This window comes from Panthera pardus, unplaced genomic scaffold (genome assembly GCF_024362965.1).
Source record: "Panthera pardus isolate Hobbes unplaced genomic scaffold, ASM2436296v1 HiC_scaffold_27, whole genome shotgun sequence".
In the NCBI taxonomy this organism is placed as follows: Eukaryota; Metazoa; Chordata; class Mammalia; order Carnivora; family Felidae; genus Panthera; species Panthera pardus.
Window position 1 is genome coordinate 42,184,565 of NW_026526843.1, and position 23,596 is coordinate 42,208,160.

The following is a 23,596-nucleotide window of genomic DNA, read 5'->3' on the forward strand; positions in this document are numbered from 1 at the left end:
GAATGACAGAGAGGAAACAATGGGAAGTTCTTCAGTAGTTTGGTTTCACAGGGAGATTGGCATGTCTTGGGAAAGTAGAAGAGGTAAGAGAAGACAGGTAGGCTACAATCCAAGAATAAGGAAAAACAGTTCAATCTTCAGGTATGTGCTCATTAAATGAAGAAGAGTTGATTGCCCAAGGGTAGCATTATAATTAATGGATAGCATAATAAATGGGTACCATCTGACTTTTGGGAAGTATTACTGGTAAAGAAAATTACTGTTTCAACTGCAGAGTCATATATAGGAGATTTACCCATATTCAGATTCAGATTCTTCAAATCATCTAAGCAAAATAATTATGTTTGGCAGTTGAATTCTATTATGCTTTTCTATATAATCATCTCTAGTGTTAAATGTTTAAAATTAGAAAATAAAGTTATTTGCTAATAAAATCTCTCTCCATAAGCATTCATTTAGTGTGACTCTAAAAGAAATATATAAGTTGTATTTATTTTCATTGAAAAGTCAAAGTAATAGTCATGATCCAAATATTGTCACATTTTAACAACCAGACGTGGTACATTCCTAGAAAAAGCATTGATTCATTTACTACAAATGATTAATACTGACTGTAGCAGAGGTCAGTCTTGGGTTCCTCTGCCTGTTGAGTTTCTCCACTGAGGAGATTATGTTCCAGCAGCATACAACTGTCCTTAAAGCAGTGACCCTGGAATCAAGCAAATTTGGGTTTGAATCCTAGTTGGTGCTGGTGCACACTGTGGGCAAGTCAATTAATCCCTTGTTTCTCCTCTATCTTATCTATAAAGTGAGAAGGAAAATAATAGTGCCTACTTAGTAAGTTTGCAATGGGGATCAAAAATGAAGAATTTAGAATGGCACCTGGCAGTCTACATATAATGACAATGATGTTTTTTCCTTATCCCCACCCCCATGAAAACTGACTGACTTAATTTTCATTTCCCTGAGGGCATTGTTCTCCACAAGGAATGGGTTAATAGCATGCCAATGTGTGTGTATGTATATTCAAAAGCTATTAAAAATCTAATGTTAATGATGGAATTGTATGCTAGGCCAGTGGAAAGACATTTAAGCTCAAGGAGGTCATTTGGTGTCCCTCAAGGCATTTCTAATCAGGTATGCATTATGCATATTTGGCCTAAAAGTTAGGTTGGGCCTATGGAAATAATTAACAATCATGCTGAAACAATTATGATGATAATTATACTAATAAACTACTACAACTCATATTGTTATTATTGGTAATAATAATAGTGGATCATGGACACTGAGCACTTATTATGGATAAGATATTGCACTAAAGACTTTACATGGATTGTCTTCTTTAATGTTTACAATAACTAACCTCATGAGGTTAATAGAGCTAAGAACTCCAAATCAGAAAACTAAACTTCAGGAAGTATAAGCAACATCCCCAAAACCATATATCTAGGATCACAGGCTTGGATTATATATGAGATTATTCTATCTCCAAAGCTTATGATCTTATTAGTCACACTTTATAGATAAGAAAACTTAATGAAAAACACAATAGGCTAGGAGCCTGGAAAACTGGCCTTTGGGCCTAATTTTTCCTTACTAACTACCCATGTGACCTTGGGTAAGCTAGTTAATTTCTCTGAGCCTCATTTTTCCTAACTATAAAAATGGAAATAATAACAGTAAAGGATTATTGTAAGAATAATCAGTAAATGCCAACTACTGTTATTGTTATGATCATTTTTGTATTATATTGATTACCTTCTTTTCAGAGGGTCTCAGGATCATGAGCAGAGGAATCACTATGCATTCGGAAGGACTGAGCATACAGGAAAAATGTAGACAATTCTTAATATGCATGGGGTCTAAGTCATGTCAGAAGTTGATGATTCTCTTAATAATATCTCTGAAATCAGTTTGATTTCTAATCATTTACTGAGGGGAAACTTCTGGTTAATTGAAATTCACAATATTTTGGATATTGATTAATCAAGGTTTTACTAGTGAAAGTGCTCAGAATATGACTTCCTAGAAATGCCATGTTAGCATAAGGATTATTTGGAGCTGAAGGCAATTGAGAAACAGAAGACACAGAAAGAACTCTCTGACCTCCCCCTTTCTGCCTACAAGAAAAGTATAAATTTCCCTTTGTGAAGGTGTCCTCCTTCCCCTCCCCCATACCAGGGAAGAGAGAAAGACACAGGAGACAGAAAGTCAATACCAAGATGAGTCTACATAAACAAATCTTATTAAAAATAACCAACCCATATCTTCCATTAGCTTCCTTGTATATTTGCCTTCCCACAATTGACTGCCCCTAAATGCCCAAATCCCTTTTCCTTTACCTTGTCACCTCTCCACAATGTACTGCCCTTTGTTAAAGTGGTCTATAAGTTCTCAAGCCTAACTATTTCTTTGGGTTGTCACTTCTTTTCTGTGAAATTCCCATGTGCATGCAAAATAAACCTTTTCTCCTATTAATCTCTTTTGTCAGTTTAATTTACAGGCCTCATGTATTGAACTTGAGAGGGTAAAGGAAATTTTTTTCCTTCTCTACAAATTTGGTGGCATTTGAATGCATAGCCATTAGTCTGGTGAGAAATAAAATCCTAAAAATCCCCATTGATTTAGCTCTGATTTTTAAGGCTGTAACTCATCCTAAACAAAATAAATGACCAGTTCAATACCATCAATCAAATTGATAATTACCTAAGTAAAATGTTTCATTTCATTTTGTTGTTTGTGTTTGTTACTGATAACCTGCCTGTTTTCACAAGATATTTGCTGGATATTTAAGACTGGAAAACATAAGCGATATTTTAGTGAAGTAATGGGTCTGTTTATTTGGAATATTTTCCTTCACTGATGACACTATACAGTTGTTCATTATTGAGGATAAAACCTGTTTTCTCTTGAAAGGTAGAATTTACAAAATGTCTACCCCCTCAGGCTATGAAGGGAAAAAAAAGCTAGACTCCTATGTGATATATAATAGTGAAAAGTTGTAAAATATGTCTTAAAACTTTATTATCTACTTTAATTGAGAGAATTATATAACTCCATCAGTCTCCTGGATGATAAAATGTATTAATTTGGAATAAAAGCAGTCCTTTTCCCTTTTAAATTAAATGGGACTCAAACAGAAACTATACGTTTTTATCACACTGAATTGTAAAGCAAAAAGTACCCATTCACCTTCACATTTTCAAGGATTACAGAGAAGACTGGAGAATGATGAAAATGCTATGGCAGGAAAACCATTCTTTTTCACATTTGCTATAGCAAAGTAGACAAGTATATGTGTTAATTATAAGTTAAAAAGCTTTAAAGGTATTTGGAATATCAGTAAGACTCTTGCATAATTGTTTTTGAACAGATATTTTGTGTCTAGTGATAAAGGAATTCAGCAAACGACATTATTGTTTAGCAGTCAGTAGAGTAATTACATACTCAGTAAAAGCTTGAAGTGTTCAAAGTGCCAAAGAGTAGATGGATACCATATAAGAGTCCCATGTGGAAGGTGACAGACCTTGTTCCAGATGATTTAGATTGCTACATTCAAGTATCTCAAAGCAGGGTTCTGTATACATATAAGGAAAGCTCTTTTAGGGACCTTCAATAGTCACATAGCCTATTTATCCTGATTCTACTTAAAACTGCAATTAAGTCCTCTGCGAGAAGTGTAAATTTCCATGGAAATTAGCTTCCTAACTTCCCTTAGAGATCTACTGAAGACTGAGACTAAGGGATGCTTTGAAGGTGAGCTTAATGGTTTAAAACAATACAAGTTGATCATGTCATAGTTTCCATTGATCAAGAGTCCAGGCATAGCTTAGCTAGATCTGCTCTCAGATCTCACCAGGTTGCATTCCAGGTGTTAACCAATGTTGTAGTCTCATCAGAGGTTTGGCCAGGGAAGTATCTCCTTCCAAGGTCATTCCTGTTATTGGAAGAATTTATCTCCACTTGTTTGTAGGACTGAGATCCCATTTTCTTGATGGATGTCAGTGAGGGACCACTCTCTGCATCTAGAGGCTGCAAGCCATTCCTCACTCTGTGGCCCCTTCATTGGCCCTTTCACAACATGGCTGCTTATGTCTTTAAAGCAAGCAATGGAGAATCTCCTACTCCAGTCTGCTAAGATAGAATCTTATATAACAATGTGATATCAGAGTATCATTCCATCACCTTTGCTATATTCTATTGGTTAGAAGCAAGTCACAGGTGTGCTCATACTCAAGGGGAAAGGATTACACAGAATCATGTGGGTCATCTTGGGATCTGTCTACCACAGAGAAGACAAAATTTCACTCTTGCCTCTCTTGAACCTCTACTTAGTTTTTATCTTATGGGAACTACACATCAAATAACTATTTACTGAGCTCTTCCAACTGTTTCTAAAAATCTCAGAGCTATATGTGCATGGTCTCCCTGTAGCTAACTGTGCAGAATCTTGTGGCATGCAGTTTAAACAGTTTCACCCTAATTTCATTATATTTTTTCTCCTACTATTATTATTTATTCCTAATTTCCTCTCTTACTTTTCATCTTGTATATTATAGACATAGGTCTGTAGCCTGTTTCAACTCCTTTTGGATTAGACAGGACATCAGTATGTACATAAATAAATAGTTGAATGAATGCACCAATGAATGCAATGCAAACCTCCCTAGGAAGCCACTTTCAGGCTTACTCACCTTAACATCAAGTTCACACTTGTCTTTAGAACCGTGTCATTCATGCAACTAAGAACATGTCAGTAAAGCTGGTGTTTTAGAGTTATTTCTCCTTATATCAAAACACTTTGTTTAGTTTGAAAATAAAGTGGAGATTAATTCCATTCTGAAATTTCTCACTTCAACCTATTTATTTATTCTAAATTTCTTACCTGTTTACTGGATATAACTACCCTCCTGCTTCCTACCAACCCCAAACAATTCTTATACCATCGGACACCACAGTCTTTCTTGACTGATTTTCTAATTTGTAACTACTTCCTAAAGGGAAGGAAAAATTTAGTCCTCAGAAGGCTATTCCACTGCTCCTTATAAAACCCTGCATGGAACTGCTGATGACAGTCATTAAATATCCCATCTCATTTATTTCTTCTTGATGAGTTGGCTCCAAACACTAATCTTTTCCCATTGGTCCTGTTCTTGAATTCTTTCATTATACCAAATCTATTCTAGTAGCAAATACATAGCCAACTTTGGCACAGTGCTTTTAAATCTTTTATATCAGTGGTGAGTCATTTAGCAAATATAACATCTCATTGATCGTATTTTGGTGTTCCTCTAACATGCCAAGAAAGCCCCTGCTTCCAGGCCTTGACATTTGCTGTTCCTTCTGCCTATAACACTCTTCTTCAGCATATCTGCATAGCTTGCTTCTTTTCCTTCATACCTCTACTCAAATCTCATCAAAAAACTCTCCTGACCACCCTGTCTAAAATATCAGTCCCTTCTCTCATCCTACCTCAACCTCAATCCTCCTTACAAGCTTTAATTTTTTTCTCCATGTCACTGATCACCATCTGGAGATATTATATATTTAACTGTTTACTTGTGACTAGTAAGTAGTCACAAGTCTCCTGGCTCTAGAATATAAACTCAATGATGATAGGGACTATGCCTTATTTTTCACCATCTAGAACAGTGCCTGGCACATAAGACTCAATATATATTTATTATAATAAAGGCTGGATGAATGATGAGCAAGGAATGATGAATAAAGTCAATCCAGGAATATAGACATAGTCTATAGAGCCTGAAGCCTGGAAGAAATCAGGTAAAGACTCACTCTTTTGGGCTGACCAGTTCATTCTCTGGTTTCACATAATATTCCTATTAGCCACCTTTGTGAAAATTGTAGACACTGAAGTAGAGAGACAAAGTCACTTATCCCAGGTTGCTAAGGTGATAAGTAATCACTAAGCATCAACCATGTCCCCACTAATGTACACAGTACTATATAAGATACAAAAAAAAAAAAAGACTTAAAGTATAGTGCTTAAAATAATGGATGTTGAAGTCAAAGAGATCTGGATTCTAATCTCAACTCTGTCACATTCTGTTCTGAGCTCTGTCACATTCTAAACATGTGACCTTGAACAAGTTTATTAAATTTTCTGAGTTTCAGTTTACTTCATCCATAAAACAAGGACAAAACTACCTCCTCCAGTTTTTGGTGAGGAATAATGCTTTAATTCTTGAATGTGGTGAGAAAGTGTAACATAATCTTGGCAAACAATAGCTGATACTAATAATATTACTACTAATAATGAATATATTAGTAGTCGTAGTAATAGTAGTAAATTATACTCCTGAGACAACTAGAGATCAACACAATAAAGTATGGGAACAAGAACCAGAATGTTTCCTACAGACTCTCTATAATCTACTGCTACCATTTGCAGGCATATTTCTTAGTTTTCAGTTACATAAACATGGTATAATAACGCAGGAGTCTTTGGAGACAGAAGACATAGGCCTGAGTGCTGGCTCTACCACTTAATTCATTAATCACTTTGGGCAATTAATTCATAACCATGACGAGATCCATATTTCCTATTTATGAAATATAAATAACCTCAAAGGGTTATAATAATGATTACATGAGATGCTACATTACAAAGATGCCCAGCATAGTATAGTGCCTTTAAAAAGTAGGAATTCAACAAAAGTTGAAGTGTGTGTGTGTGTGTGTGTGTGTGTGTGTGTGTGTGTGTGTGTTTGAGGTTCTTTCAGGGCAGAGACAGAGTTTCAAACTTTCTCCACTGACAAATAGTAGGGACACATAAAGAAGACATAGTAGGTGTTCAATTATGATTCTGGATTTTTTATTGGTTTGCTAACTATGATATTAAAAAGAACTTGTTTTATGATTTTAAAAAATCAGACTGAGTTTGTCAATAATGTAAAGTTTGTTTTGGGGCACCTGGGTGGCTCAGTCAGTTAAGCACCCAACTCTTGATTCTGGATCAGGTCATGATCTCACAGTTTGTTAGATTAAGCCCCTCGGTGCTATCATCTAAGAGCCTGATTGGGATTCTCTCTCTCCCTTTCTCTGCCCCTCTCCCACTCTTGCTCTGTCTCTCTCAAAATAAATAAACATTAAAAACATAAATTTTATTTTCTCCTAGGTAACCATTCATAGCATGCTGACATAAAATAAGTCATATAGTGAAAGGAAAATGAATTGTGTGGAAATAAAAACATAATGTCATATAGCAGTTCTATTTCCAAACTTTTGAGGGAACTCCATTCTTTTTCCCATAATGGTTGTACCAATTTACATTCCTACGAACAGTGCACAAGGATTCTCTTTTCTCCATATATTTGCCAACACTTGTTACGTCTTACTTTTTCTATAATAGGCATGCTAACAGGTATGAGGTGATATCTCATTGTGGTTTGGACAAACAAGTGGTAACTATGTGAGGTAACAGATATCTTAATTAACTTGATTGTGCTAACCATTTCACAATGTATATGTACATTAAATCACCCACTGTACAATGTTAAACATCACAATGTGCAATGTAAATATATACAACTCTCATGTGTCAATCATATTTCAGGAAAGCTGGAAAAATGCTAAAAAAAACACCAAAAAACATATAAGATCAAATTAGAAAATAAATCTGAAGAATAGTTATCTTTCTAAAGCCTACAAATTTGCATTGGCTCAATCTGTGATTTCCAATAGTAATTACCATTTGCTTAGTGTCTGAATGGCACTCCTTCAATTATTATCTATAGTGGTCCTAGGTAGCAAATATTTTAATATTTTATATATATAATAAATATATAAAAATAGGTATGTATATACATAGATACACATATATGTGCACAAATCTCCATAGATACACACTTTTAGAAACTGGAGCAGTTGTGTCAAGTGCATGAAAACAAGTATATCCTTGAATGAATTTGAAAGCAAATTCATCAAAGAAAGCAAAAGCCATGTAGCTATTATGGTCAAACCCTACTTTATCCTGTACTAATATTTTTTACAAACTTTCAGGGTTAGAATAAACAAATTGTTCAATTTGTTTATTTTTGAACAATTTACATAAATGAAAAGAGCAATAACCAATGCCCTTATTGTTATAAATGCAAAGATATCCCATGCCTATTCCAATTTAAGAGATAACAATTACTGCAATGATGACTAATAATCTATGCCCAATATTAAAAAGTGCAATTTTTGTTCCTATAAGCATCCACTGAAAATAATTTAATTTAAAGAAAACTATTATAATGGTAATTATAATACTTAGAGCTAACAATTACTGAATATTTACTATTACCCAGACACCTAATGGTATTACATGCTATTACACTCTAACAATAACAACAATAATAGCTACCTCTATGAAATACTCTCTGCCATGCACCATTCGAAGTACATTAAATGTATTATTTTAGTTAATTGCCCCACTGTCTTTGAAGTTGGTATGATTTGATTTCTATTTTATAGGCAGGGAAAGCAAGGATGAGTAACTCTTGCAAGGTCAGATAGCTTCAATGGTGAAGTCAAGATTTGAAACCAGGTCTTCCTGACTTCCAAAACTGTGGCCTTATTAACTACACACATGGCCACCTAGTAATATAAACAAGCATTGATTTTATAGTCTATATATTGTGGCTGACAGTGCCAAAATGTGTTTTATTTCCAGCTCTTCATTCTTTTAATAAATATTTATTTAGAGCCTACCATGAGCCAGGTGATAATGCTGGGATTATACTGGTGAAGGTATTCTTCATTCCTCCTCCCTTTCCTTCACTCACATTGTCCAATCCATTGTCAAGAACTATTCAGTTTGATATAGGATCATAAATGGGAGAGAGGTGAGCACTGACTTACACTGGAAGATCAGGGAACACTTCTTTGAGTATAGGCACAGAATCTTGTCACCATTCCCACTCCTGAGCATAATATGTCTTTTGGCACTGTCTTTCACTATGTACACTGGGCTGTCATTCAGATAGGTTACATAAAAGTTAAACTATTCTCATCATGCAGTTTCAGTTTGTTCTGGACTCAACAAATCCTGGTCTGAGAGGAAAAACCTTTGTATGCAAGAGGAATGAGCCAGTCTTGAGGAATAACCTGTAAAAATATAATAATAATCACTAGTGCTAATAATGTTTTGTTCACTTTTTACAAAAAATAATAATCCTTTTAGGTTGAGTCTGATGAAAACAAACAGAAGAGAAGCTTCCTGCCTTATGGAATATTTTGTTGAAGAATTCAGGTATTATGATGCATACAAGGAGGCTGAGATTAGAGGTCTGTTTGTGCAATATGAAGTATCTGTGACTGATGACATCTCCATATGTTCTGGATCTTGAAAAAAGAATAAATAAACTAGAAGTTGAAAAATGTCTTTTCAATAGATAACCGCCCCCACACACACAAAAACCTAGACTGACTTTTGAATGGTGAAAGTAAAATATTTGCTTTTACTGTGAAGCTATCACTCTTACCATAGCTTCTTGTAAAGTCCACCCTGAGTTCAATCCCTAAAGAAACAAAACACACACACACACACACACACACCCCACACATAAATGAAGGCCTAGACATCCTAGTTCACTTTAAGAGTTTTACAATTTTTATTATCTAAAATGCAGCAGAGTTCCTATTTGAACAATTATATTTTATGTTTATGGACCTATAGAGTACTTCCTAATTTAAACCTGGTAAGGTAGGAATATTTTATGGAGGGTGAGTGTAGCTCCTGAAATGTAAATCGTAAGCAATCAGTACTAGTATGAGCCTAAAATCCTTACATTGTAGAGGGTTGTGCTACAGTTCAAACTGTAAATATGCATTGTAAATCTTATCCTGGGCTGTATCTAATTCCTTGGTCCCTTAAGAAAAAATAGCTTAATCAGGTATTTACCAAATATTTACCAACAGTCTAAAATATATATGGTACTATAAAATGGTATTATAACATGAAAGATTTCTATGACTTTCAGGAAATTATAATCAAATTAAGGAAATACAACAGGTATACAAGTCTCAATCATGTAAGAGGAAGTGTAGTATTAAACTTTCTTTCATACAGCATGTGCTTATTGAATGCCTACTATATGCCAGAGCTAAAAGCTAGAATACAATGGTGAGTATAATACATATGATCCCTGACCTCATAATTCATATAGTCTAGCAGAAAGGAAATCAATTATACAAGCAACTATAATACAATGTGGTTAAGTGCTATGGAAAAGGAAAGGTACTTAGGGAATCCAGGAAGGTCCCCTAAAGGAAGTGCTCCAGGCAGTGTAAACAGCATATGTAAAGGTCCAGAGAGGTGAGAGGCTGTTAGCAAGAGAGTACAAGAATGAGAAAAATTCAATCAAGGAATTGAAGGTGCAATAAGGCTGAAGGGAAGTGTGCAAACAAGAGTAGCAAGAGATAAGGCTGCGGAAGTAGACAAGGATACTACATATCTTGTATAACATGTTGAACAATCTAGACTTTAAGACTATGGAAAACCACTGAAGGAATTTACAAGGAGAGGTACCAGACCTAAAATTGGCCGTGAAGTAAAGAATGGATTTCAGAGTATAACAAGGAAACACAGAGTGATCTGTGTAGTAGTCCAGTTAAAGAAATAAAGCAGAGATATACAAGATGAACTTTGGAGGTAAAGATGACAGGGCTTCATGATTAATTAGATATTGATGCAGACAGTAGTAAGAGATGACTTCAAAGTTTCCATCTTGAAAAATTGGGTAAATAGTGATACCATTTACTGAATTGGAGGACATAGTGGGAGGTATAAGCAATATCTCATAACAGCCTAGAAAGATATGATATGCTGATAAATTGTAGAAATTTACAGGAGCACAAAAAAGAGAAGGATCCCTTTTGGCATTAAATTATTGTAAAAGAAGCAGTACTTGAACTGGGAAGGATTTGGGGAAGACAGTTTGGGTAGGGAAAGAATGCAAGGCACGTTCAAGGAATGGCACATAATCATGACTGTTTAGAACACAGGATTTGTTTGGGGGGCACCCTGATGATAAAGCTGCAAAGGCATACTGGGATTTAAATATAGAGAGCTTTGAATGTCATGGTAAAGTGTTGAGGATAATATTTGGGTTTACAGTCCAGAAATGCCACTATTAGCATGGCCTTAAGCAAGTCATTTAATTCTTCTTTCTTCAATTTTCTTATTTAGGAAATGGGTGGCTCCCAGACTTTTGAATTGCATGGATTAGCAAAAATTTTAACAGGGGCAGGCATGAAGCAACAAAGGGTTGCTGATATCATTTGCCAGGAATGAACGTTAAAAACAACAAACAAAAAGATACCATCGATTAGTACCATCACTTCATAAAATAAAGTATATTTCAAAACAAAAATTTGGGATACTTTGAAAGAATTTTTGAAATGGTTAAATTTCATTTTATGGAATGCCCACTTCATTCTCTTTTTTTTTTCTTTCCACTTAGGATTGGTGCAAACTTCTGGCACTGGTCCAGAAACCAGAGTTTGGCAACCACTGAATTATACTCCAGGATTCTTTCCAATGCTGACATTCTAGAATTTCTATGATTCCTAGGAGTTTATTCCTTAAGCAGGATGGAGCTATTGGAGGATTTGGGGAAGTGAAACGATACTATCTAAGCTATGTTTTAAGAAGTTATTATGGGAGGTCTTAGAAGAGGAAAAGGAAGCAGTCCAATCATGTGGCTAACACGAAAGTCAAGGCGTGAGCTAACAAAGGCATAAACTAGGGTACTGACAATGGCAATGGAAAAATGCAATGTGTCCAGTGCCACAGATTCTAGTAGAGTTGACAGCGTGCTGCATAAGTCAGACTTATATGGAAGAATTGGCTTCTGTAGCCAAAGCCTTGCTTTACCTAAGAAGGTTCATTTGTACCATCCTTTTGTCTAGGATACTTTTCAGGAAGTTGACTTTAAAAAAAGCATTTTTTTCTGGCTCACCATATTTAAACCATAATTTGGAATGTCTATGGGAGGAAAATAGTATATTATTCATAGTGTGTTGAAGAAACCAGGGAATCAATTGCTTGAATGGGTGAATCATGCAGAGGAAGCATATGCTAATGAGTTGCTTAAAAATCAGTGCTTGGAGAAGTCACAAATGAAAAACAGTCCTATCATGCCATAAAATCAAAGCTAATGGACTCAAACAGAAAACCAGAGAAAACAGTCCTTTTTATATCCTGAGATATTTTTGCCCCATCCCTTCCCAAAGAATAATATCAAATAGAAAGAGTGGGTCATCATTTGAAATTTGATTGAAAACCTCCTGTTCTTAAACAATATTGAGTTAAATGCCCATACCTCTATACTTGTGGTATTTGCTAGATTGAGGTTTTACAGGGAAAAAAAGGTGTTTAAATCCACATGATATTCAAAAAAAAAAAAAAGTTAGAGAGGGAGGGAGCCAAACCATAAGAGACTCTTGAAAACTGAGAATAAACTGAGGGTTGATGGAGGGTGAGAGGGAGGGGAAAGTGGGTGATGGACATTGAGTAAGGCACCTGTTGGGATGAGCACTGGGTGTTGTATGGAAACCAATTTGACAATACATTTTGTATTAAAAAAATAAAATTAAAAAATAAAAATTAAAAAAAAACACATGATATTCAACAGATGTTGCTTTGTTTTATTTTATCTTAACTTGTTCAAAGAGCAAAGCCATAGAACCACTATTGACATTGTGAGGTTTATAGACCTAGAAGGCGCTGGGGTCTAAATGTCAAAATTGTAAATTAGGATTTCTAATGAAGCCGCCATTTAGAATCTCTCTCATTTAATTTTGATGAGCCTGGTGCAAAGCTTTCAAACCAGAATGCTGTGGACCACCAGGCGTCACAAGATGGGTTACACATGGCTGAGATATTGATCTCCTCAGCCCTCATGTAGTCAGAGACTCCTCCATTTACTCTAGTTTGTTGAACAAATATTTATCATTTTCAATATGAACCATGGTATGAAAAATTTGGCAGCCCTTATGGAGCACTGAGATGGGGCTCAGAGGTTACTTAACTCTTGCATTGTGCTGACAGTTCTCATATGAAAATCTTTACAAGAGTAGTAACAATAATAGTTTACATTTACATGTGTTTGCCATTGTGCCAGGCAGTGCTCTAAGTATGTTTTAAACTACCTAATCTTGGGGTGCCTGGGTGGCTCAGTGGTTAAACATCCAACTTTGACTCAGGTTATGATCTCAGTTTGTGAGTTTGAGCCCCATGTCGGGCTCTGTGCTGACAGCTCAGAGTCTGGAAGCTGCTTCAGATTCTGTGTCTCCCTCTCCCTCTACCCCTGCCTTGCTTGTTCTCTCTCTTTCTCTCTCTCTCTCTCTCTCTCTCTCTCTCAAAAATAAATATATTTACAAAATATAAATAAACTACATAATTTCACAACAACCCTATGAAGTAGTGACTATTAATATTCTTATTTTACATATGGAAGAAAATGGAGAAGTTAAGATTAAGGTCACTAAGTAATTGGCAGAGCTAGGATTCCAACTCAGGATGTCTGGTTCCAGACTCCTCATTTCACAACTGCCTTTTATACAAAAATTTAAAGGAAAGCCTTTGGTAGAAGGCCACTGGTCTAGCACCAGGGTTTGGCAAATAAGGGCTGAAAACCCAAAGAAGGGAGGAATAAGTTGTTAGTCCAGAGATATATTAAGGATCAGAACTGGCTGTCACAGAGTTGCAGTTTCAAAATGAAGGTGAAAACCAGGGAACCTCAAGAAATGAAGAGTTGTAAATTAAGACTGAAGTTGCCAGATGAATCCAGAGTCAAGCTAATGAAAAGCAACAAGTATATGAATGGTAGAATGACAGATAGTTTTCATGGAAATGGAAATTTTAAACCAAAGAATGCCTACAGTAGTATTTCTCATCTAGGGGCAATGTTGCCCCCACACCCAGAGGACATTTGGGAATGTCTGGAAACAGTCGGGTTTGCATAGCTTGAAGGTGGGGTGTGTGATATTCGTATCCAGTGGGTAAAAGCCAAGGATGATACTAAATATCCTAATAATTTATAGGACGGCTTCCTCCTACTCCAGTTAAGAATTATTCAGCCCAAAATGTCAAGGATGCCATTATTGAGAAACTCTGGCCTATAGACTTCTGTTTGATTTTATGATTAACCCTGACCAGGTTACCTTTATAGGCAATGATGGCCAAGGATGATGATAATGATGATGATGGTAATGATGATGATGATGATGATGTGATACTGTGGCTACTGTTGCTGATAATGATAATCATGAAATATGAGTTAAAATACCACAACAAAAAAATAAAAGCAAAATCTACCATTTTTGAGTGTCTACTAGACATTGTGAAAAGATCTTTATTATATTATCTTGCTTAATCCTCAAAGCAAACCTATGAAAAAATTGCTATTATTAGTTCAACTTTATATATGTGGAAAATGAGGCTCAAATAAGTTAAGTGTCTTGCCCCAGATCACATAACTAGTAAGTGACCCAACTATGATTCATATCCAAATGTGTCTGACCCCAGACACCACTACACTCTACACTTGACATTATGTGTACAATTGGCTAAAAATTAAAACTTGGTCTAAGAGTCAGGAGCCAGAATTAGACATTTTCTGGTACTGAGGGGAGAGGGTGCTATGAAGAGTTTGAGAAAAAATAGAAGCAGGTGTATACGCCACATTCACATTCCTTCCGGAGTTGGCAGCTAGCCTTCTTTCTCACCAAGGACAACCCATGTATTATCTCTGCTAAAAGTGAAGAAGGCTGTTTAAAATTGCCCTTTCAACAATTCTACCTGGACAATAAATAGCTACATTTACTATCCTTTTCAATGCTAAATTATTATACAATGAATTCTTTTTTTAAAAAAATTGCTTTTAAACTGGAGTAGGCCTCCTTACACTTGAGCTGCTTATACCCAGAAGCCAAGTTGCATCTTGGAAATATAACAGCCCCATTCAATCAAAGCCAGGTCTACCCCAGCTAGCATGTGACACAGATGTTACTCCTGTCCCCCAACCCAGCATGACAAAGCCCTGACCTTCTTCTTCAGGGCCTTTAAAGTCAGATTCTATTTCCCTGCTGTCACAAATTAAAGCCTCAGTCAGTCCATCTACTTCCTCATTTGGCATAAGGCTCTCTGATGACAATGAAAATGAAGGCACATTTTTTTCTGACAGATTTTAGAGCTTATTCACAGGCAGAGCTTTTGTTTCCTTGTGGGTTATACTAGTACAGAGAAGTGAATATCTGAGCACTCTAGTAGTTTTCCTTTTATTTTTATAACAAAAAAAAAATCACTGCTTATAGAAATCAAAAGTGAAATACCTGGAGTTCATACACTGCATTTTGTGTTCAGAGTTCTCAATATTACTCAACTCATTTCATTTTATTTTATTTTCCTGGGACATGGAATCATTGACACCTGGTTATGAGAGTTATGAAACTACATTTGTTAATACAATCAGAGTTTATTAGGCCTAAGTGAGAGGCAGCTTGTTAAAAAGATTTTTTGGCTTCTACTCAGTGGTTTCTGCTTAAAATAAAGTTGTGTGTGTGTGTGCATGAATGGTTGTTTTAACTTTATAGCACTTCATACTTAAGTGACTGAGAGTTTAAGAAAAGCTGAAAGTAGGCTTGAGTGATGTCATACTTATTAGGTTCACTCCTTGCCTTGATGGTCCAGATAATAACTTCCTATCTGGAGCCTGCCACAAAGGAGACAACTGTTATACTCTTAGCTTCAAGTGATTTATTATACTGTTGGTGTGATTTTCATATTGTTCCCTAGAATAGAAATACAGACAAACAGCCTAAGCCTACTCCTGTCCTTATGCTATGCCTAGCATATACCAGTAGTATGTCCTTTGATTTGAGGGTTAGGGGAATAGGCAAATTAAATTTCTAACTGCATCCTGAGAATACATTCTGTGATGTATCCCAGGGCATGAAAAGGAGATAGTAACATCTGGAGGAACAAGGAACAACATAGTGTTTAATGAATAGACTAAAATGCCATGATCATGCACAGAGCTAGAAGAGTCTACTTGGAAAATATTGATTTGAAGTCCATTTCACATATGCTACAAATAAAGCCTTTGAAATGAAAAAAAAAACCCTTCTAGATAACTATTTTTCTTCTTCAAACTATTAAAGTATCAGGAGACTTAGAAAGATTATCAGGTATTAGAAGGCTTGATGTTAAAGAGATCTCATCTATGTGATATAGAAGCACATTATAAGCTACATACATGAAAATCCTGCACTTAACTAATAGATAAAATAACTATTATCATTACATGAACTAATCTCAATGGTGATCCTTCACACAGTGAGCTTCTCTAGTACACTTGTTTGTTTATATATTGTTTTTAGAAAATACAAGAGTAGAAAGTAGATAATTGAGCCCCTGGTAAATGATTCTTATTTTTTAATGTTTATTTATTTATTTTGAGATATATAGATAGAGATAGATATAAAGGGAAAGACAGAGAGAGAGAGAGAGAGAGAGAGAGAGAGAGAGAAAATCCCAAGCAAGTTCCATGCTGTCAGCACAGAGCCCAACACAGGGCTCTTTCCATGAGTCATGAAATCATGACCTGAGCTGAAATGAGTCAGATGCTTAACTGACAGCCACCCAGGCACCCCTGGTAAATTATTTTTAATTTTTTTAATGTTTATTTACTGTTGAGAGATGGAGAGAGACAGAGCATGAGCATGGGAGGGGCAGAGAGAAGGGGAGACACAGAATCTGAATCAGGCTTCAGGCTCTGAGCTGTCAGCACAGAGCCCGACGTGGTGCTGGAACTCTCAAACAGAGAGATCATGTCCTGAGCCGAAGTTGGATGTTTAACCGACTGAGCCACCCAGGCGCCCCCCCACCCCGGTTAAATGATTTTTAAATGGAGGTGACTATGATAAAAGACATTAACTTCTATCCATTTAAGAATTTATAAATTATTCCCCAGAATTAAATGTGGGTCTCAAGATAGATTACTCATCTTGAAGTTACAAAATACATGAAACCCAGTTCTCATTTTTATATTTATTGATAGGTTATATCTTATAAATATTTTGGTATATGGGACAGTAAACAAGACATTCAATTTCACAATGTTTAATGAAGCAAAGACAATCAATTCTATTTGTAGGAGAAAGCCACCTTTGAGAATTACAGAGATTTGTACCAAGACATATCTACTTCTACAAATATTCAGATTTATATTTCACAGCATTCTGTTTAAGTTCAGTGCCAATAATAGACAAAATTGTAAGGTATGTGAACATTGTCTTTGAAAGCTTGTTTCACATTTCTTCCTTGTCCAAGCATCCAGGCTGTCAGGATATCCTGCTTTCTCTTTCAATAAAACTATTCTGGATAGCAGAGAGGACACTGTATACATATGGAATGGTAGAAGAATCTTGGCTTCAGATACCACCTTTCCTAATCACTGCAACTCTTTAGTAAATTCAAGTATATTTGTCCTGTGAGTTTATTGTAGTCGATTAAATTGCTAATATTAAAATTTCAGAGTAGGTGATCAGTGTAAGGAGTGGCAGGTTTGAGTTTCTGTTCCAGTCCCAAATAATAATAACAGCTGACATTTATGGGGTGATTATTATATGATAGACATTGTTCTCCACACTTTACAGTGGATTAACTCAATCGTCAAAACACAGATATGAGGTCAACAGCTTTATGTGCCACATACAATTATAATCCCAATTTACAGACAAGAAAGCTAAGGCACAGAGAGGTTAAGTTACTTGCTTAAGATCAAAGAGCTAATAAGTAGCTCAGCAGAAAATCAAACCCAGGGAGTCTGCCTCAAGAGTCTGGGCTCTAAGTCATTACACTTTACTCTGTTTTTGTTTTATTATATTTCTTAATTTACAAAGTAACACATTCATTGCAAAAATTTTTGACAATAACTAAAAGTAAAAAGGAAAGAAAAGTAGTTATTTGTGATCCCACCAGCAGAAATAATCATTGTTAAATTTTAAGAATATATGTATCTTTCCACACACACACACACACACACACACACACACACACACATCTTTTGCAAAAACAAAATTAAACCAAAGTATCATTTCATAAAAGAATCATACCCTTTGACTGAATGGCTTGATTTTTAGGTGTCTTTACTAAAGAGAAAATATCCAATTATAGAGTAATAATGACATGTATATATGCCCACCAAATAGTTACTTACAATGGCCCAAACTGGAAAGGATTCAAATGTCCATTATGGTACATTTATTCAATGGCCCATCATGCAGCCATTAAAATCATGATTATGAGAATTTTGCAATAGTTTGGGAAATGTTTATGATTAATATTAAATTTTAAAAAGCAGCATATAAAATTGTAAGGAAAGTGTGATTGAAAGTATGTAAATTTATGAATAGGTTCAAAAAAGGCTAAGGTGAAAGCCACCAAAATGTTAATAGAAGTTGTTTAAGAATAGTGGTAATGAGATAAATTTTTTTAAATTAATTCTATATTTTATAAATATTTGCAGTACAAATTTCTAATTATCTATGTCCCATTTTAAAGACATAAAAGAAAAAAAAAAGATTCCAAAGAAAATATTACCTACATAAAAAGCTAGCTTTGCCTTGTTTAATGGAAAGTCAGAAATTCACTAGCTATGTTTAATGGTTTTCTGAAGATAAACAGGCCTTCCAGCAACTATGATTCTCCAACTTAGCTACCCAACCAACCTTTCTATTTTAGAGGAGTCCTAATTTTTTTTCAACAGAGTAGCTATGTCAGATCTATTGCCTAGGTTTCAGTACACAGCCAGTTGCTGTACTTTCCTGTTTTTCTTTTAAGATAAAACATGATATACAAGACCTTGGAAAGACAGAAATGAAGTCTTCCTTATTATGGAGGAGGAATTTTCAACCTGTATCCCCTAAAGTAATACAATGACAAACCAAATTGCCAGGACCTCCTGACAGGAAAGTTCAATTTAATTGCAACATGCTTCTTCTTGTTTCTTTTTAAATAAATCAATAAATGATCTGTTGTGCCTTAATTGATATTAAATAAATAAGAAACAGGTTTGATCTTATTATAGAATTTATATTTTCAACATTTTGTCCCAGAAAGTTACACCTTGTCTGTTTTGACCATTGGTTCAGTTTCATAAATATACCTGGCTTGTCTGGTTCATTGATGGTTAGAACGAAATGGATTGAGCCTCCTCTAAGGTTATATTTCTCATTCCATTCTACCCTGCCCTATGAAGCTAGTCAGTGATTATTCCCTATTCTCAACAAAAGCATTTAGGGACAATTGTACTGGATGTGGCAAAAGCATCAGCAGGATATCCTTGTGAAAAGTTATGAAAAACTTTGTAGAGAAAAAATCACAGGTAATGATGGAAAAGAAAAAGATCATATAATTAAAAATGTTTGTGATAAAATATTTCAGTATATGCCTCTCTAAGAAATAATTGAATTATGTTTGCCTGCAAGATGGAAATAATAGTTCTTAACATTTGACACATTTGGTGGGATATCTCATAGGATAAAAACTGCTGGTTATACATAAATCAAAGCAGTAAAGTAATATTCTGTTTAAAAGTCAGTTGGGGACTAAAGCTTAATTTAAAATGACTGCTAATTAAGGGTTAATTTTGGCAATTAATTGTCCAGCCTAATTTATAGCTGATTTCTCTCTTTTGTCTTTCTTTGTTCTCACTGGATAACTGGATAAATGAGAAAGTAGGTAAACAATCATGTAAATTGAAAAAAATCCCATGTAATTATTCAAAAACAATCTTTAGTAAATGATAATATAAGCCAAACAAAGAGTGAACGTGCCAATGTGTAAAAGAGAATTAGAGTAACTGACATTTGCTGAAGCAGAGGAATTCTTTCAATATATTCTTCATGTAGGTTGGGAGAGAGTAAGGGATTACAAGTGTGTATGTACAAGCATATACAATTTCAGTTAAGAATGGGGTTATAATCTAAACAAGACAATATACGAACATCCACAAATTCTTCAGTGTATAAGCAAGTCTATATTGAAGTGTCTGGTTATGATGTGTAGACCTTTAACAGGCCTGGATTTCTCTATGCCCATTCAGTTACTTTGATAAGAAATGAGACAGATGTAAATAAAAGTCATTTTTCATTCAGCAATAATTTATTGAATGAATATTATATGTCATGCAGCAGCTATAATAGCCACTGGGAATATGTGAATGAATAAAACAGACAAAATCCATGATTACATTCTAGTGACAGAAGACAGAAAATAAACAATAAGCAAAACTAATAAGTAAATTTCAGAGAATGTTAGAAAGTAATAAATGATATATAAAAAAGAAAAGTCTAGATCAAGGTAAGGTGGATGGAGAGTGTGGGGAGGTGGGAGTAGAGTAGGGGCAAACTGCATACTAAATAGGCAGGTCAGGATAGACCTCCTTGAGAAGGTGATATTGGATCAATCCTGAAGGAGATAAGGAAGTGAACCATGCAGATAACAGGGTGGAAGAATGTAACAGGCAGAGGAAACACCCCAGCAGGCTGAGATGTGTTCTGTGTGTTCAAGGAACAGCAAAGCAGCAAGTGTGGCTGAGTGAAGGGAGTGTAATAAGGGATGAAATCACAGAGATGTCAGGATACCAGATGTATATGGTATTATGAGCCCTTACAGGGAGCTGTTTTTTATTCTTAGTAAAGCAGGGATATCAGTGAGGAGGCTTTTGCAGTAAATTGAGCAAGAAATAATGGTGGTTCAGACCAACAGTGAAAGTGGTGAGGAGTCCTTAGATATTAGAAATATTTTGAAGTTAGAGACAAGATAACTTCCTGATGGATCTGTTGTGCTGTGTCAAGGATGGCTCCAGGATTTCTGATCTGGCTAACTGGAAGGATGAAGTGCTCATCAGTTGAGATGGGGAAGACTGCAGGTTTTAGGGAGATAGCAGGAATTCAATTTTGGAAATTTGTCATTTGAGATGTTTATTAGGCTTCCATGTACAGATGTGGAGTTGGCAGTTGGATGAATACAGTTATATTAATTTGAGCATATAGAAACTACTTAAAGGAGTAAGTATAGACAGAAAAGAAAGGGAAATTCAAGGATTAAGCCTGAGGCACTGTTATGTAAGGTGTAATGGTGTGCCTTTCTCTCTCCCCGCTTCTGTGTGTGTGTGTGTGTGTGTGTGTGTGTGTGTGTGTGCACGTGCGTGTGTATGTGTTGGGAGTGAGGTGAGACAGGGAGAAAGTGCTGGGGGCAGTGTACTCTGGCAATGAGGAATTTCTTGTTAGCGTCATTGTTCAGAATTATTGACACATGATGATAATAAAATACACACAAACTTTTAGTTGGACTTATAATTGTTTATATGTCTGTACAGACAATGTACTCCTTTATTGACTACACCTAGAGTGGACTACTTCCACACTTATAATGCCACTGAATGTGTTTCTTGAACACTCTAGTTTAAAACCTAAAATGATTAAGCAACCACACTTTTGATATAGATGTATTATCCACCAGTTTTGCATCTGGTTGCTATCTAACTTTGTTTCTTTTAGTTCTAATAAGAAGCCTGCCTAACCAGGTTTAACTTTGAACTTTTGAGCAGGCAGGTGGTTTCTGAGATGGAATATCTTCTCCTGTGCCAAGCCTGGGTTAAGGATAAGGATAACATGAGATTATGATTTTAAAAAATACGGCTTTTAGTGTTTTTGTATTTTTGGGTACATACACCCCTATGTTTATTGCAGCATTATTTACAATACCCAAATTATGGAAGCAGCCCAAGTGTCCATTGATAGATGAATGGATAAAGATGTGATCATATATATACAATATATATATATATATGCACATGCACACACACACACACACACACACACACACACACACATACATACACACAATGGGATATTATTCAGCAATAAAGAAGAATGAAATCTGGCCATTTGCAACAACATGGATGGAGCTAGAGAGTATAATGCAAAGTGAAATAAGTCAGTCATAGAAAGACAAATCTCATATAATTTCACTCACATGTGGAATTTAAAAAAAAAAACAAAACACATGAGCAAAGGAAAAAAAGAGAGAGAGGGAGATAAACCAAGAAACAGACTCTAAACTATAAAGAACAAACTGATGATTACCAGAGGGGAGGTGGGTGGGAAGATGGGTTAAATAGATGACAGGGATTAAGGAGTACACTTGTGATGAGCATGGAGTGTTGGATGGAATTGATGAATCACTATATTATACACCTGATTCTAATATAACACTGTATGATTATTTATTTATTTAAAAATAAATACATAAATTATGTTTTCAAATAATTCATAAAAATAAAAATTAGGGCTTTTGATTTTTTTTAAAGAAATGACCTTTCATTTTGATGTTTTTGTTTAAAATATTTTCCCCTTATCAACTTCCCCCACCGTCTCCCCACCTTTAGTTTCTTCCCAAATGCTCCATATGCAATTAATTATGAGATCCTCAGAATATATGTGATGAGAGATCCAACAGCTAAAATATGAGACCATCTGTTAATTTGGAGGCTTTATTAATAAATGATTCTCTATATGTTTTGAGGAACCTCTAGATTTTCCAATAAGGAATCTACATGGCAGATGACAGAGTAGAACATCCTTCAAAAACAGTGCTTCTGTGTCAAACAACTGGAATATATCCTGGCAGTGGTTAGCTAAACATTATGACAACCTCCCAGTGGAGGCATCATGTCAAAAAGTTTGTTATGCTGCTGTTCTAAATGAACACATAGATAGACTCAGATAATCAGTTGTAAGTGGGAAGTAGAGGCAGTGAAAGATGCTGAAGAAGAGGGGGAGAAAATGGAAAAGGTCATCCTTCATAAGCCTCCTTTCAAATGCAGTATTGCTGAGCCCAGTTGCAGTAGGGCAATTGCAATACGGCTCCCCTTGGCTTCACTAGAGCACCAGCCTGTCTGTAACTCTATGATGATAGAACTGCAAGCACCTTCAAAAAATGACAGAGCACCACAGGCTTTGGGGAGAAGGGCATGGTGTAAGAGTGAAGGGATAAAGCAGTTTAATTGGTATCTAAGCATAGACAAAAGTCTGAGCTCCATACAACACTGAATCTTTAGATTCAGCTAGAGTAAATCCATCTAAAAGAGTTTAGGAACAGCCTCTATTCTCTCTTTGTTGCCCTATTCTAGGCTCTGACTGATAAAGATGACTGATAAAGGATATGACTGATAAAGATGTAAGGCATGGTCTTTCTCTCCAAGCTGTTTTTAGAATGACCTCTTCAACAGCAAGGAGTATCTGAATACCTCTGGCTACAATCCTAGCACTAATAAGAACGAAGGCAAGTGCTCCATTGTATTTTATCCTATGTTAGTAGAGAGTAAAGGCAATGAGAACACCAGAACTGGGCTTCTAGGACTACAGCATGCATCACTCAGTTCAATATGATGACTTTTAATGGAGAATAAAGAAGAATGTGATAAGAAAGCATGATTAATTTCCCAATATCTTTTCCTGAAATAGCTTGGTTTCTCTTAAAGTACCCATGTTTTGTGGGGGAAGATGGTGAAGT

The 23,596-nt window shown here is 35.5% G+C and overlaps 1 protein-coding gene across 1 annotated transcript in view; it reads right to left on the minus strand.

Annotated features, from left to right (window-relative positions):
* IL1RAPL2 (interleukin 1 receptor accessory protein like 2) overlaps positions 1-23,596 on the minus strand; it is a 1,152,078-nt gene that overhangs the window by 410,124 nt on the left and 718,358 nt on the right. The gene's annotated exons all lie outside the window — the stretch shown is intronic.